Below are 12,635 nucleotides of genomic sequence, written 5' to 3'. Positions count from 1 at the left end.
TAGTGCTGCCTATTTCATCAACTCTTTCTCAGATAAATCATAAACAAGATAAAATATTTTATAAATATTTTATAATCAGTGACACCAAAGAACATTCTTTATCCTTTATAGGAAGAGGAATGGCCAATTGTTCCTGGTTGCTTATGCTGGCGGTGTATGCTCTGTATGCTTGCAGTAATGGACTTTATTGCATGAAAAACAAAGAATGTAGGCACTACACAATGTACTTTTGCCAATCCTTCATAAATAATTTTCAATACTTGCGACAATATGGCAAAACAATTTTGTGAAAAACTACTTGCTTACAATTAGAAAAAATGATTCTCTCAAATAGAAAAAAAATCAGAATGTATTTCTGCATAAGTGCTGTGAAGAATAGAGAAGCCGGTGCAGAATAGTATGTGAAACATTGTGGAAATTGGCTGTATGACTACATGAGATTGCACAATGCATCCAGCAGGTGGCAATGTACATGTGCCATGGCATCCATACAGATAATGGAATGTTGCTCACACAGTAGAATGGTGCTGACATCACTCAGAGCTCTCAGGCTGCCTGGAAGTCTCCCTGCACAGTGTTTGCCTTATCTATTCCACAATATTTTGCTTTGCCTTACATAGTACTTCAATGGTCCTTCCCTGTGAGTACACACATGGATTAACAAGGGATAACAATTCACAAAACACCTTTAAATTATTCTGCATTTTGGGATGAAATGAAACAGAAAGTTATATTACAATACAACTGAGGATTCTATCTGGGGGTTATGGAGAGGTAAGTCTACTTTTGTATGTAGTTTGGTGATTTTTTTCAAATACATATATCATCATGCAGTAGTTCTAATTTTTTACTAGTTTTCAGAAGTTGGTAAAATAGAATGCAGGACACATCAGCAGAGATGATTCCAATAGCAACAACATCAGATGCATGTGGAATATTTTGCAAAGCCTGGACCAAAGTGAATCATTTAAAGCAACTGCTCAGTTCCTAGGTAACCTGTAAATGACATCTTACTGATTTCCATTAGTTCGGATATACTTGTGTCATTTCTCTTTATTACCTGAGCAATTCTTTATTTTCTGAGTAATAGCTTCAGAGTAATAAACAAGCTTGGTTGCTCTAAAAAAAAAACAGTTTTAAGTCTGTTTAGATTAATCCTCAGCATGCAACATACCGAGCTGGGAAATAAGTAATGCCTGCTGCAATATAGATTTCTGAGTGATATTATTCTATCTGGTGTATTTTATAAATGTGCACTGTGCTGGCATGCTTGGATATAATTCTGATGTTTTGTGAAAAGAGGATTCCCTGTGTTTCTAATCTTTTATGTTTTTTTTGTATTATTCACTAAACTTTTATGGACATCCTGATGCCATTATTATTTGGACTGTGGGCTATCCCTTGAATTTGAGATCACTATTCCCAGCTGAACTTAGTTTACCATGTGCTGTGACAGTTCAAGTTAGGCTTGAAAAATCATGTTATTATGTGGTTAGGTGTATATAGCAGCCATTGTGGACCATTTTACATAGGGGAAACCACGTGAAATAACTTTCAGGTCCTAGAGAGCCCCTTCTATAATGACTATATCCACAGTTCACAGTACATTAGTGTGGTGGTCAGCTGGGAGAATGATTCTCATTTTGCTGGTCATTGGGAAGAATGTTACCCTTACAGAAAGTTCAATGATGTCAGCAAACTGATCTGAGAGATACAAATTGCTCAAGCAACCCCTAGCAACTTCTGGAGGAGTTCCACAAACCCTGGTTGGGAAATACTGATCTATGATTTAAAAAGCATGATTGGTGTGCTTTGTAACACAGATGGGTCCTTTATGGATGAGGTCGGGATACATATAGGATACCTTGGCACTACAGGTGTTGCTGTGTTTCTGGTTCATCTTGCTACATTGCTACATCTTGCTCAAATGTTCCACGTTTTATATGTATTATAACATTCTAATTGTACTTGAGGGCATGTTGGTCAATATCAGTCAACACTTATTTAAATCCATCACACAATATACAATCTCTGTATGGTCTACAGATTTTCCATGTGAAGATCTAACTAAAGAATTCCTTTAATCAGAAAACCATTTTCATGGCACTTTAAGATCTAAAGTAGTGTGTACAATCAGGTTTTAATGTGTGTGGCTAGCTCTATAAATGTCTATAATAGAACATGGTCACTGCTTTAGATATATAATAAAAAATATATTTGATGAATCTGACATCCATGGGAATGTTGACTGCTGAGAGAAAAACTTTTTCCTGGAATATGAAATATAATAACACTGAGTACAGTATATAGAAATTGATGTCTGAATGCTTTCATGTGCTTCTAGCAATCTCTTTTATGGGATTTACGAGGTTTCTATACTTGACCTTTTGGTTTCTACATCTGACAAGCTGATTCAAGGAAAGGATCATGAGAAGTGTTTGTATTTCTAACCAGATCTTATGGAGCTGTTGTGTTGGGTATATATTACGTAATGTTAAATTTTTATATAAAGCTGCTATTTTGTTGTATAGAATTTAGCTGGAATCAGTGTTAGTACACCACAAGAAGGCACTAGTACTTGTGTTTGAATGAACACAGGGGTAAATAATTTAACCTAGGGGGTATCCCATTTATATAGAGAAAGCATCATTTTGTATGTAGCAATCATTTCTTAGGATATTTACATTTTTATTTACATATTTTGTAAAAGATTATTGAAACTGCAAAGTAAAGAATATGATACATATTAAGTTCTCCTATAGTTAATCTGTATTTGAATATAAATGGTGTGTCTGGGCAAAATAAAATAAAAATACATAGCTATTACATCTCTGCAATAGATGTACATTCCCCTAGGTATCTGCTTGAAGTTCAGAAAAATCTGATCTCCAGAAATCCAGTATGATTTTTACTTTGCCCTTTGTGCTTCTAACTCTGAGTTGACAACACAGTCCATCTGCTGCACCAGAATCCCAGCGGTGTTGACAGACCAGCCTGATGGACTACAGAACTCTGCTTATCCCCCAACCTTATGTCCCAACCCCCAAGGTGGGGGTGATTTATTGGAAGGAAACTGGCTGATTACTTACCAATGTGAACTATCAATTCCCTTAGCTTAGTGCTTCACTTAGAGCTTCATCTTCTTTACCATACTAAGTAAAACATCTCTTGCAAGGAGGTAATTTACTTTGCTATGTGAAAAACTTGTTTTCCTTTCCTTGCTTTAAAAAGAAGGTAAAATAAAAATAAGGCTCTAAACCAGCCTTTACCCATCTTCTTAACATGTGAAAACCCTTGAAATAATTTTCAGATCTCAGGGAACTCCTGTCATATAAATACTAAATCCACAACGTAGGTTAGTGTGGTGGTCAGTAGGAAAAATGTCTTTTACATTGATTGCCAGTGGGAAGAATGTCACCCTTACAGATAGCCAAAATGATCACTGGTGTCATTGGTAATCACCCTGAAAAGTCCAAATTGCTCATTTCTTAAGGAATTGCTAGCAACCTCTGGAGGAACACTGGTTGAGAAAAACTGTTAGAAGCTAAAAAGTGAGGTTTGGGGGAAATGTACCGGTAAGTATTATCTTGAAACATATTTTAAATGTAAATTGCCAATATGTGTTTACACACAACTTCTCACAGGTTCCATTGGTGTGCTAGTGACTCTTTAGTGCATACTTGACTTTAAAAACCTACCTACCCCAGGGTTTGCCAATCACCTTGGCTCCCCTTAGCTCCTCAACGCCTCTTCAGGACACAATAGTGATGTAGAGGTCAGTTGGAGGAATCAGTAAGAGCTATGGTGGGCCCAGCATATGGACATTATTTGAAGTGAAAGAATTTTGGAAGAAGTGGATTTCTACTGAGTGCATGCAGCAAGAACAGTATTTGTAGTCCTCTCCAACATTTCTGCCTTTGGGAGTTTAATATTATGCCACAGTCACTTTAAGTTTGGCATGAGGGGAGCACCGCTAATATACTCCAACAGTGTTCACACGAACAAAGATCCCTCTGAAGATATAAAATTCTTGCACTGGAATTGATCTTCCCTGATCTTCCATGATTGTTTCTAGTACAACTAGAATGAATGAGTACTGTCAAGATGGGAGGGAGGAATATGCAAGAGGCACCCCGCTGCTCCTCTTATAGGAAATGACGGCAGTCATTCTAGTGGAATGAAAACAACGTCAGTGGGTCACTGTACACATGCTAGATTATTATATGAGACGATCATGATCATTTATCAACGACAATTACCTAGTCTTTGTATGTAGCTTAGATCTCTCATTTGCATAGATACAAGTTTAACTCTCAAAAATGAATTTACATTACAGTTTCACAATTTGCTGTTTGTAATATGTTGTCATATTACATTGCTGATTATATATTATAGGTATACTGTGTGTATAATGGATTATCACATGTATATCAAGCTATACTCTATTAAGAATATTGAATAACACTCTGCAGAGTGTAGTGACTATATGTAAAGTGCAGTATACTTTTAATAATTCCAAATTTTATTACATGGCCTGAATTTATATTGTCAGACAAATCAAATGGTATTTACATCCCAACTGTTTTTGTACAGTAGAGGAACTCTACACTATATTTTTAGTGACTTTCTTAATACTATGGCGTCACAATAGTTAGGTAAAATCTTACTTGAATCATATATTGATTGAAGCCTAAAACTTTCCATAACTTTTTTCAATTTTTTTCAAATAGATCTTTAATTTTTTTTATTACTTTGGGAACTCTCTGAGCTTTACTGACCTATTCTAATATGCATAATAGAGATCAACACTTTTGACTCACCACCATATTGAAAAGGTGTCTATTATCAGTTCCAACTTTGGTGTTGTGGCCCCTTCCTGTAATGTATTTGGCAGATCTTAATGAGGGGGGCAGAGGCACAACACTGACATTGGTGTTGATGGTAGATGCCGTTTTGATGTAGTAGAATGCTGGCAGAACTGCTTTACATGGCAAAATAGCTCAGCAGGGCTTAGGGAGCTCCTAAAATAGTATAATGATTAAGCTTTATTGTGACTATTGCTGATTCAAATATTAATTAATAAAAAAGAGTTATGCCCAGAGCTTTGCTTTAAAAGTTATTAAACATGTGAGACTGTGAATATGTCCTACTGTCTTGAGTACATATTGAAAGACACTCTATAATCATCAATGTCAGCAGTTCAACAGGTGTCACCGAGTTGCATAGGAATAGTGGTGTGGCACAAGCTTTACCTGCAATGAAATGGGTAAAACACCAAAACCTGTGTTTCTCCATCTACCTGGACTTGTAAGAAAAGCATGTTGCCATGGACAGCATATCTATATTCAACTTCCCTATCCTCCCCCCAAACAATCCTGCCAAGTAGCCTGCAGGAATTACTGGGGCATGCAAACAAGTTTCTTAGTCCACCAAGGGGCTTTAAAGAAAAAAGGTCGCCTTAAATAATGAAGAGTCACCCTTCCAACCAGTGCTGGACAAGTAGACAATTGGGAGTGGGTACAACAGAATCCTATTGGAATTATTGCCTTACCTAATAACCTAATTCACAGGTAATACAAGCAAAAGTCCTTACATGTCACAATATTCTCTAACAATATCATCTTTCATCCCACAAAACCTGTACCTTGAACTCCATCTAAAAGTCTGTGTCTAGATACAGCACTTATATCTCAATAATTGTCTGTGAAGCACATTGAGATGAATGTTTTCCGAGTCTTCTCACCCATCCCTCCCGCAGTGATCTTTTTTCAGGCCGTAAATTGTCCCTTCCTGGCAAGTGAAACAGTGACAAGCAGCACAGGGTGCTGATCGTTCTAAAACAACCTATATACACAGCCAAGAATATAAATGCTACTGCACAAAAACTAGGACTTGCATGATTGTGTCATTACTAGATGAAAACTTCTTGTAATAGATGCCAAATTAGTGGTAGATGGTGGCATACTCATTCTATTTTTTGGGAAGCAAGATTAGAACCTTTTTTTAAAATATTTCCTGCTGTAATGCAAACCTGCTGAGAGATTAAACTTGCTAGAAATACACTGACCTTATACTGTTCACCGAACTCTGCAGAGTAGTTGGATCCTTAAAGAGAAATGGTTTCTTTTTTTCAAGGAATGACCATCTTCCATAATTGCTGGCTGTAAATCTTCCCTCTCATGTTCCTTGGACATTTCTAACCAGCAAATGTATTGTATTTTTAGAAGATGGTAAATAAGGATATTCTGATTTTTTTTCCACTTTAAACACCAATTTCAGCCAAATTTTAATGCTGCCAATGACATGGTAGATTCCCTAATCCTTTAGATGTCAAGATGAAAATCGAGGCTAGTAGGGCTTGCTGAATAAAGACACAAGTAATAATAATATATAATATTAATATTAATACTCCTTACATTTGATAGTCTCCTAAAACAAAAAGTCTGTTAACGCCCTGTCTCCCGGATCTACCATCACTTGGAGCAAAATGGCTTCACTTCACTAGGAACACATGACCACTTTGTACAATACAAATAATTCATACAGTATGAAAAGCAGTGTGCGAAATGGCATGATAAACATAAAAATATACACATTTCTTCATGTCTTAATGTTTAAACAGAAGTATTTTGATCATATAATTATATTCAGCTGAGTAAGGTGGAACTTTAACAGTACATCTGTTTTCACAGCATATGGTGCTATCCCTTTTTATACATTTAGTCGTGAAATACACTTGAGCGTTAAAAGAATTTCCAGGCCAGAATGTGATATAATAACATTAAATGATTGTATTAAAATGATAGGACTGAATACAAATACTAAACTGTAGTAGTAGCTAACATAGTAACTAAAAACTTCCAGACTTTCCCCGATGAGTTTTCTAATAAGAATGTCAGTACTGTTTTCTTTTTTAAAATGTAAATGATTTTGAAAAAAAAATAATTTATTTAGGCTATTCCAGTAACATATGCTATTTATTTAATGTTTTCATTGAATTCATTCATGGGTTTCCAGATTTGCTGAAATGCTGGCAATAAAAAGCTAAGGTATACCCAGGCTTTTTATAATTCCTGTAGTTGTGTATCACCATTGTTTAATAATATGATATAATATATTCTATGATATAATATCTGATACAAAAGGTACATATGGCTTTTCCAACTGAGTTTACAAGATGTGGTAAGCAGAAAACAATATGTAAGGGAATAAGAACTAGAAGTAATGACTATTTAAAACCGAAAAGAATATGGGTAAGGTAAGTTAAAGACCTCTTTGGATTTACAAGTAAGGAAATTCCAGAAAGTAGGAGCAGCTCTAGAGATGTCTTGGAGCCATGCTTGGGAACAAGTTATGAGTAGAGAAGACAACATGCCAAAAGTTTCCTTTAATGTTATCCATTGTTCTTTGTTAAATGTCAACTTCCATCACTTCCATTTCACTTTCAATTTCATGTTAACTGGGAAGTTCAATCAAATTTTTGATTGAAGTCCCTGTTGGACATTTATACTTGTGTTACCAATGTCACTCAATTACTGAAATCACTACAAATAGCATCACACACTACTGATGACCATAGAATTAAATGGGTCATCCAGCTGCAAGGCAGTGGAACTCCCTGGAAAAGAGATATGTCAGAAAGTGAATAAGTCTACTGATATTTTCCCAATTCTGAGTTTTTGCTTTTAAATAAAAAAGATTATGGTGTGACTAAGACTCTAAAATTAGACTTATAACCAAGCAAGCTGCAGAAACATTGTGACTATCAGGTGTGCAGTGCCTGCTGAAGAACCCAATGTGTTCTTCATCGTGTCCAGCTGTGTTTATTTACATATTGTATATTTTTTCTTTTAGTGCATCTTCTGTGTTTGCAGTCGGGCAGAGATTTACAAAGTTTTACAAACAACATTACAGGAACATCAGCTGAATTTGTGGCATTTTAAAATTTATATCAATGTTTCCAAAGGATTTTCTTTTGCTTCATATTGAACATTAACTCTCAAGTCAGTATGACTAATAATACATATTCTTTTTAGTTTTTGGTACACTTTCTGCCCCATTTTTTCCTTTTACCCTTTCACTGCTATAAGACAGCTTTTATTTTAAAAACACATATAAAGTTTAACTGAAATATGTCATGTTCATAATGTGCTGTTATAATGAACAATGCAGATTTAAGAAGTTCAGTAAGGATCCCAAAAGTATACTTTTATAGAAGCAGAGGACCTGTAGAGTAAATTCATTTTGCCCTGATTTATTATTTCCCCATTAATACCAATGCTAATTATTTATTAAAGCACAACTTCCACTTTTAAAAGTGTATTATTCAGGCAGGTCAATTATTGCAGAATGGGGACAGGTAAGTGGATCAGGTTTATTTCCACTTTAAAATGTTTTTTTTTTTTAATGTTTTCAATAGATGCCCTACATTAGTCCCATCGATATCACCACCAGGTATTTGTTGGGAGCTTACCTTCATGCACAGATGAATAGATATGCACAGTTTATTGTAATAAAAAGCTCACCACAATGCATAGATGGTTTTTAAGTCTACTATGCTGGTAGTTATTTTGGTATAGCAATAAAAAGACACCCTCTCCTCTGTAAAGTCATAGTTTTATACTTTATGGGCAGAATGCATAGCTCCCTTGTATAGAGGGACTGACACTCTTTTTAACCAAATTTCTCTGGCTCCGTTTTTAAAAACTATTGAAAGTGTTTTACTATATGTAAACAGTCAATCCAAAGGACAAGAATGAAGGTGACAAAATGCATGTGTTAAACATTTTTTTTTACTTTATGGTAATGTGAATGAGGAATGGCAGGGTGGTGTTCTTTACCTACATAATGGACCAGATTTATTAAAGCTTTTTAAGACTGGATAAGATAGACTATCATGGGTGATCCCCCAAACCTGTGATGGATCTGGTCCAAGACTGAAACATTTACTAATGATTAGCAAATCGTTTTTAAGACATTCGTTCCAGGTTGGCTGGGTCACCCAGGTTTTTCTTTGATTGTCTATGTTCTCCAGTCTTAGAGAACATTACTAAATCTGGCCCAATCTGTGCTAGAAAGTTCCCCTTTTTCCCACAAGAATGAGCTTTCCCAAATACACAGTTATATTGCTAGTGGTGGTATGTTTGGTTTGGGATGGGAGGTTGTTAAATCTCTGCAAAGAGACTTCTGCTTCCACATAGACAACAAGGGTCTTTCTCGCCAGCCTAATGACAAGGGCATGCTTTTCTAACTCAGGCTAAAGAAGAGGACAAATTGTAGAAAACAAATTGACTTTGAACTCTTTTTGTTTTTATGTGCCCACACATTTATTTAACTGGTTTAAACTATGTTGCAGCTAAAATTCCTTACCAGTGACTATAATGCTGTGGCATTTACACAAAGTTATACATGCAGTCCATAGTTTGCAGCAAAACTTTATTTCTCTGATTTGTTAGTTGTGTAAGCCAAGCCTGGCAACAATAGCTGTTCTTCTGCATATCATGAAATGTTTTGATGTTTCTGTCCCATTTCTATAAATCTCTTTACTAAAAATAGCTGCAGATAAATTGCAGCATATGCTTATAATAAGTATATCTTGGAAACAGAGTCACTTCCAGCTTCTTCCTGGCAGGAGATTAATTGCACAGGTGAATTGTGCAGCCCAACCTGTAATTTGTTCTTCTGCACAAGAAAGCCAGTCTATCCCCCAATATGCTCCTACTGATATGCAGAGTTGCCTCATTTCAATACAACATTTGCCAGCTGCATAAATGTCCTAATATTTGTACATGCTGCTAGTGTGTACAGAAGCTTTACCTTTATTTGCAAAACCTTTATTGAACCGACACAAAAACGTGAAGGATCCAGCAGAGATAAAATAAAAGGCTCTTAAAACTATTGTAAATAAAAAAGTAGGTGAATAGTATTAGCTACCCTTTGGAATTAACTTTTATGGGATTTTAGAGCAGGCTTAAAGCTTTACAGTGGGAATGTAAAAAGAATCCTAATTGGGACACAAAAAAATGTTAACAAAAATGTTTTACCAATTTAAAAACTTTTAACTCTTAGTTAATCTACCCTAAAACAGAGAATCACCAAAGCCAATCTCCAAGCAAATTTGAACCCAGCATCCTTAACCCCTCCCAACTAAACTTTTGCTTTAAAAAATGTTAAATCATTAAAAAATAATGGCCATGTGCAGCCCAAAGTCTTTTTTTCTTCTTCTATTTACAACATACATTGTTCTTTTTCGGGTGTCCACATCTTTTTTTGCATGACCTTGGCTGACCAATGTCAAGGTCCTCTCAGGATACAGAAGAGAAGAGTGAAGCAGTAACATAAGTGCAAGGGAACAGTAGGAGACCAGCTGGAACAGCACAATCTGCAACACTTGCTTTTCAGTCCTCTGCACTGGAAATGGCGCTGTCAAAGGACTTAGACAGAGGTTTTAACAAATATTATTAAATCTTTTTTTTTTAAATATCAAGAAAAAAAGTAAAATGTGTAAGATAATTTGGAGATAAGAAGAGAGTTGGAGTAGTGTTTTAATATTGCCCCAAAATAAGCAAAGCTAAGCTAAAAAGTAAACCTATTACAAATCCTATCTATTTAATTTAAACTGAGCATGTGATAAAAGCTACATAAGCAAAAATTACCTACAGTAAAAATGTTAAAAAAAATCAGTACATCGAGGAACACATGCAGCTAGTTATAGTATGTTAATACTGATTTTCCCCATCTTCAACCTCCCTGTAGACCTCACTCCAAAGGAATGGCTGTTTGTACTAAGATTTTAGAAACTCATACAGGCTCTCAGAACTTTCTTTTTAAAATTTTACTATAAAAATCCAAGACACAATGAAGAGTGGGTAGCAGAGTATTTATAGGATACACAACAACTTCTTGTAGCAATGTAAAGTCCCAGATTCAATTGACATTTGCATGCTGATCCCAAAGGCAATGATACCTCCTATTAACAGCAGTAACTGGAGAACCAAATTCTGGAACAGCATAGAAACTCTGAACTCAACTCTTTATTAGTTAAAAACAATGCTGAATAAATTACTAGATCCGCTGCTGGTATACTGCAATCATTTCTACCACTCACATTGCTTTCCTTCTATCACCTTTCTATAGGTGCCTGGTAAAAAAATTGAAAAACATTTAATCAAAGTCCTGAACCTCTCCATCAAGATAATCATCTATCAACACAAGATAAATACATGTGGAGCATGTATACCCGAGAGCAAGGGCACATGTATATTAACAAGGGAAAGCTTGCTTGAGGATGTCTAACCTGTATTTTGTAAAACAATTGCTACATGACTGCAGGTTTGGGGGCCATACACAGATAAAACTTAAAAAAAGATGAGAATCTTTGATAAACCAGAGGAAGCCACATCTTTGGTCCTTGTGTGTCTGATTTTGTAAGGAACTTGCGTACAAAAACATCATACCTAGGCTGCCCTCAAGGATCAACACATACGTTTAGTATTACTGTAAAAATAGCAGTAAATTTAGTAAATTTGGTTTCAAAGGGCTTGATTTAATATAGCTCTCCAAGGCTTGAACTTTCATCAGTGAAGCTGAGTGATCCAGCAAACTTTAAATGAATCTGGTACAGGATTGAAAACACTTGTCAAAAAACAGCAAATGGTTTTAAGAAATACATTCCAGGTTGGCTGGATCACCTAGGTTCACCCATAATAATCTATCTTCTCCAGTCGTGTAGAGGTTGAAATCAGGCACAGTGTGAGAAAACTGCTAAGCCTAAGGCAAAGAATGATTGTTTGCCCTGTACTTCTAGGGGGTCATGTATAAGTGAATAAACACACGGTGGGCAGCTTGCTTCTTACAGCGTTCTTGTAGCTGCTCCAGCAGGCCTTGTGTAATTTTGACATATAGTAATGCATTACAGAGGATAGTTAGTTGAAGTGCAGTTATACTTTAGGATCTGTGGCTGAAGGTAAGAGATTTTTTTAATTAATTTGTCATGTAAGTAAACACACCCTTTAAGCTGTGCGGTCTGTTGACACGCACCTACTGTATATCCCAGTTGCAAACATTCAATATAATGATGGCTATATATCTGATTGAGCCTGACATTCACTCCCACTTTTCTTTTAACAAAGCAGCCAATAGAGCAATAATCTAATTTTGCTGTATAAAAGTTTGGGAAACAGTCCATTATCATTTCCTCATGGGGGAAATCACTCCTGCAGGTTATACAGTATAAAGCAAAAATGCAATAAAGCAATATTAAATGTAATTATCTATTATCAGTCATCGGGTACTCCTGCTTCAACATTCTATACTACATTCAACAACACATTTATTTTGCTTTTAGGAGCTGCCTTTACTGATGTATGACATGGGGAGATATCATACAGACAGGCGAGCATCTCTAGTTAAAGGAATTAAAGATAAGTCAGTCTGGCTGTACAACAATTGCTGAGAATGACATGGAGACTTTGCTGCTAATACGTATTTGCTCTAATCATTCTGGACCAGACATTGTTACCTGGAGCAAGGGTTCTTAAGTTGAAGACATTTCTGGCTTGCTTAAATTGAATCTGCTAAGTGTGATGCTAAAGTCACAGAATGTAAATTAATGTAGAAGTCTTCAACTCTGTAGG

General features: G+C 35.8%; 1 protein-coding gene across 1 annotated transcript in view; it reads left to right on the top strand.

Moving 5' to 3' along the window:
- Nucleotides 1-542: 542 nt before the first annotated feature.
- The window catches only part of HTR1F (5-hydroxytryptamine receptor 1F), a 122,630-nt gene continuing 110,537 nt past the window's right edge, over nucleotides 543-12,635 (top strand). The window contains exon 1 of the mRNA XM_072431926.1: nucleotides 543-774. The gene's annotated coding sequence lies outside the window, so the exon portion shown is untranslated. The remainder of the gene's footprint in view (nucleotides 775-12,635) is intronic.

Source organism: Pyxicephalus adspersus, chromosome 1 (genome assembly GCF_032062135.1).
Source record: "Pyxicephalus adspersus chromosome 1, UCB_Pads_2.0, whole genome shotgun sequence".
NCBI lineage: Eukaryota > Metazoa > Chordata > Amphibia > Anura > Pyxicephalidae > Pyxicephalus > Pyxicephalus adspersus.
Note: the sequence above shows the minus strand (reverse complement) of the source record. Positions and strands in the feature narration are given on the sequence as shown.